The following is a 4,756-nucleotide window of genomic DNA, read 5'->3' as shown; positions in this document are numbered from 1 at the left end:
CACCAGTACCTTTCATTCCATCTCCACTAATCCCACAGATCCAGACCTGCCTCAGAAGCTCATGCAGAGCCCGATCCTAAAAATAAAACAAAACAAAAGAGGTGTCTGTGTATGGAGGGGGGGGAATAAAAAAATAAAAACAATGAGGCGAGCGGGTTGGAGTCAGTTTGTTCTCCTGCTGCTCCCCCTCCCCAGGAGCATCAGCACAGCAAAGGGATCAGCTCTGGGATTTGGGCCTTGGCACTTCCAGCAGCTCTGGGCCACTGCTCTCATGAATAATTTATTCTCTTTCCAGGTGAATATTCATGCATTTCCACGGACAAATCCAGCACAGCAAATCAGCAAAGGAGCAGAGGCAGCTCCTGTTTCCAGGAGCACGAGAGATTCTCACTCAGACACCCAGAAGTTCTTTTCCTGCCCTGTGCCTCGATTCCTTCAGCTCCAAAGTGCTGGGATGAGGCACAAGCAGCACCACTCAGATGTCTGACAGACACAGAACCTGCTGGTGCCAGGCAGTTTCTCTGCTGTCATTAAGGACCATCCAAAGCTTGAGAACACTTGTCTAAAATAGCCTAAAGATTCCTTTTCAACGCACCAGCACACAGAACGTGGCTCAAAGCACTTGGAGATGGCTGAGGATTTCTCTGGAGTGCTGGGCAGGTCCTTTGTGGGAACGAGCAGAGCAAAAGACCTGGAAATTCAGAACAAAGACCTGGAAATTCAGCCCAGGTGTGATCCCAGAAGGGCAACCAGCATCTCCAGAGCCCTCAGCAGCTGCAGTGCAAAGCTCTGCCTGCATTCAGCTGCCTTGGCATACAAATAACCTGCTATTCCTTTGCTATGCTATTTAAAGAAAATCAAGGTCAGCTGAAACACTGTGCCCACGTCCTCTGTCTCCCTGTCTCCAGCATCACCTGAATCTCCCTGGGAAGCAATGCCAGCACTGTCAAAACCTGCTGGCCACCCCCTCAGTGCACTGCAGCCAGGGACAGGGAATTACCACTTCATTATCCCAAACTAATTGGAAGCATTGACGTTTTGAAATCAAAAGGAAGGGAAATTGCTTTTCTACCAGAGGAGCTGAGCCCACTCCAGCACCCAAACCTTGCCCTTGCAGGACAAAAATCCCTGCTTTAAGAGCTCAGCAAGCACCTACAAACCCTCCAGGGTCTTTTCCAAGTGGATGTGGAGCCTGGCTGGGCAGGGGGAGCCCCCCCAGCACCCACTGAGAGGGGGTCAGGGCTCTTGGTGTGCAGGACTGAGCTCCCTGTGCTGGGACTCCAAGGAAAAGCCATTCCTCACCCTGCAGGTCACACTGGGCTCATCCTGGAGAGCCCCTGGGTCACTGGTGTTTATTACCTGCCATGAATTGTGGTTTATCACAAGCACTGGTGGGTGTCAGAGGGATCCACGGGCTGAACAGGGAGAGAAGTCCGTGCTCGGTGCTGCTTCCCTGTTCCTCCTGATCCCACCTCTCCCCAGGATTTGGGAGCTTTGCTGCTCCAGGAGTGAAAATCCCCCAGTTCAGAGCCCAAATCTCCTCCCTCCAACCATCAGCTCCACTGACTCCAGCAGCACGATCCCAGATTTCCACCACCAGCTCTGGGAATGGGTCAGGCCCAGGACTCCCATCACAGCCCCATTTGGAGCTGGGTCCAGAACATCACATCTGCCAACCCCAAACACAACCCTCGTGCTCCTTGCTGTCACCAGGGGCAGGTTAAAACAGGCACAGTCACCAGTGGGGCAGAGGAATCCATGAAACTCCTGCTCCAGGAAAAGGCTCTTGTCTCTCCCAAGGGAGAAGGGGCTGCAAACAACCCGACACCCAGCATCACCCAACAACTTCCAGCAGCAATTCCCACTGCTCCAGGGACAGGCATCACCACAGAGGCAGGAACAGGGGCAGCACCCTGGGAATAGCAGCCAGAGCCCAGCAGGAATCACAGCTCCTGCTCCTCAGCACCAGGTGGGAGGGAGCAGCTCCCTTCCAGCTCTGCCTTGGCTGCCTGTGCTCCATCAAACCCAGGGCAGGAGAGATGACAGCACAGCCCCCAGGAAGGCAGCTCAAAGGAGATGGTTCAGGGCAGGGAATCAACCCATTTCTGTCCCAGGGACTGTGGTGCAAGCCCAGGAAGGAGGACACAGAGGGGAGATCTCCAGGAATGTCACCCACTGTCAAAAAGGGAGAGTCTGGCACAGCCCAGCTCAGCCCTGCCTGCTCCTGACCCTCTTCCCAGTGCAATTCCAGTTACAGCAACATTTGGGTGCTTCCCTGGAGCTGTTCCAGGCACAGGATCCAAGGCACAGTTTGGAGAAGGGAAGTGTTTCCTGCTCCTCAAGCACTCACCTGCTCTGAGGGGCAGAGAGGGACCAGCACACCTCAGGCAGGCTGTCCTGGGATCAGCATTCCTGCTCTCCTGGGGCTCAGGAAGCTCCAGGTGGAGGTGGGACCCCACATCTCCCCAAAATCCCAACCTGCAGCTGGAGCTTCCCAGCTATCCCATCCCATATTGGGTAAAATCCGAGCTTTATTAAGGAATAAAGTGATGAGGAAGGAGGGGACACACAGTGGCAGCTTCTTTGTGCTGTTTTCACCTGTGCTGGAAGGCAGGAGGGTGAGGAGCACCCCAAATAACACACAGAGAAAGTTTCAGGTGTGGGAGCAGCACCCAAAGCTCCCCATCAATCCCACTAATGGAAGGGAGCTGCTTTTCCTCCTGGAAGCAGGGAAATGTGGTGGTCTGGGATTTGTCTGCCCAAATCTGGCAGATAAACTCCAGCCTGGTGTGGGCTCAGGCCTTTGCTGGAAAGAAATTATTCCTTAAGGCAGCAGAGTCAGGAAATACAACGTTCAGGAAGCTTTAAGTCCACGTTCCCTCTGCTCAGCATCCAAAAGGGAACCAGGAATCCCTCCTCCTCCAGGGATAAAGCTCATTTCTCTGCCACCAAATAGATTTTTAGAGGGGCTCAGCACCCCAAAACCCCCTAAACTGTGCAACAGTCCAGAGAGCTCAGCCCACAATGTCATGGAACAGCAAGCCTGGGTTGGCAAATAAATCCCACTTTTAGGCAGAAAAGGCTTGAAACCCTCTGAAAACCAGGGACTCTGGTGCTTTTCCTTCTCCCTTGCTCAAAGCCTGGCAGCTGAGTTCTTTAAACAGAACATGCATGAGATTTTCAGCCTGGCATTGCTGACCTCTCTCTGAATCAAGTTTCCTTGCCATAGTAACAGCTACCCAGAAAAATAACAACAACAACAACAAAATCCACTAGTTCTCTGCCTTCTCGCTGCAAATCACCCAGCTGGCAAAAAAATAAAATAAAATAAAAAAAAAGGCAAAAGCAAAGAGGAAACCCATCAGGATTAGGAGCTCATGAATTGTACCAAGCAAACAAAAAGCAGCAGAGCTCACAGGCAGATCCTTTTGCTCCTCCTGACCCCGAGCATCCCCTGCAGACTCACGGAGGGGCAGTTTGGAGGCTGTGACCCATCCGACCTCCCCCTTCAGCTTCCCCCTTTCCCCCCATCCCCGTCCCCCCGAGATGGTTTCCACCCTCCTGGTGCCAAAGGCAGTTTCCTGCAGCTGCTGACAGGAGCAGGGCAGGGAGGCTGTGCAAGGGAATATTCCACAGCACCAGCATTTCGGGAGTGTTGCAGCCACGGGACAGGGAGAGAAGCTGTTTCGTTTTTTTAGCACAGACAAAGACCCCAGACCAGCCTTTTTTTTTTCCCCTGTGTGGGCTGAAGAATCAGCAGAACAAGGTAAGATTTGCTCACATTTCATTGTTATAATTTAATCAAGACCAACCTGCAGGACCGAAGGGATCCCCTTCCCCTCGACTGGGATGCCCAACCTGCATCCCTCCCCTCGCCCCCCAAAGCTGCCTCTGCACGAACAGCTTCTCTTTTTTGCACGAGTCACAAACCCAGAAGGGCTTTTTCAAGCCCCGCAGCCTCTCCCGGGTTGTGTTTCCAGAGCTCCCGTCACTCTGTGTTTCGGCTGCATCCCTGCGGAGGGAATGGGAAGAGCCTGGGCCAGATCACAGCTGGGGAGAGGTCACGGCACACCCCCGTCCCTGCCAGGGCCTGGGCTGGGAGAAAGGCTCCAAATACGGGATTTGGGGGCTACAGGGAGGAAGGAAAAAATAATAAAAAAAAAGAAATAAATAAGAAGTAAGGGTAAACCCGCCCTTCTGCACAAAAAGTAAAGGGGAAACCCATCCTTTTTAACCTTTTTTAACCCAGTTTTTTTTTCAAACTCAAAGGTTTGAAAAGCCTGACGCCGGCAGGAAGCTGTTCCCTTCCAAGGCATCCCTCTCCCGAATCACCCACTGACCTCCAGCGAGGAGCTCCCTCCTTCCCGCCGGGATCGCTGGGGAAGAGCAGAGGTACTCACAGCTCCGGGGAAACCGAGTCCGGGCGGAGCATGGCCACGAACCCGCCGCGACTTCACCCCAAAAATGCCCGGTGCCCTCCGAGCATCCCCTTCCGAGCGCCTCCAGGGATGCGAGCGGCGCCGGGAGCAGCCGGGGCTGGGAACGCTGCGTGGGAGGGGGGAAAAAAAATCCCCATAAATCCAGCGGCGCTGCTGTTCCCCCTCTGGAAGATGTAGGACGGTCACGGAGGAGGGTGTTTCCCCATCTGCTCTCCTCCTCGGAGCGGCAGCCGCGTGTGCGTGCGGGCTCCCAGCATCACCGCTCCATACTTAAGCCTTTTATGGCTTTTAAGGCACAGGATGTTCTGGAACGGCCG

The 4,756-nt window shown here is 53.8% G+C and overlaps 1 protein-coding gene and 1 long non-coding RNA gene across 4 annotated transcripts in view; one reads left to right on the top strand and one right to left on the bottom strand.

The window, feature by feature from the left end:
• Window positions 1–4,710, bottom strand: part of KLHDC8A (kelch domain containing 8A) — a 10,233-nt gene extending 5,523 nt beyond the window's left edge. Inside the window, exons 1-4 of one of the 3 annotated variants that reach the window (XM_018079825.2) lie at window positions 4,401–4,710; window positions 3,931–4,129; window positions 596–691; window positions 10–76 (exon numbers count right to left, since the gene is read on the bottom strand). The gene's annotated coding sequence lies outside the window, so the exon portion shown is untranslated. Of the gene's footprint in view, window positions 1–9; window positions 77–595; window positions 692–3,930; window positions 4,130–4,340 lie in introns of all 3 variants that reach the window. The other 2 variants (XM_018079824.2, XM_018079823.2) reach the window with 2 other exon arrangements.
• The window catches only part of LOC108640905, a 6,373-nt gene continuing 5,199 nt past the window's right edge, over window positions 3,583–4,756 (top strand). Inside the window, exons 1-2 of the long non-coding RNA XR_001921585.3 lie at window positions 3,583–3,766; window positions 4,270–4,392. This is a non-coding gene — a long non-coding RNA (uncharacterized LOC108640905). The remainder of the gene's footprint in view (window positions 3,767–4,269; window positions 4,393–4,756) is intronic.

This window comes from Manacus vitellinus, unplaced genomic scaffold (genome assembly GCF_001715985.3).
Source record: "Manacus vitellinus isolate BGI_N305 unplaced genomic scaffold, ASM171598v3 scaffold_47_pilon, whole genome shotgun sequence".
NCBI classification, from domain to species: domain Eukaryota; kingdom Metazoa; phylum Chordata; class Aves; order Passeriformes; family Pipridae; genus Manacus; species Manacus vitellinus.
This window is presented reverse-complemented; position numbering and strand designations above follow the sequence as displayed.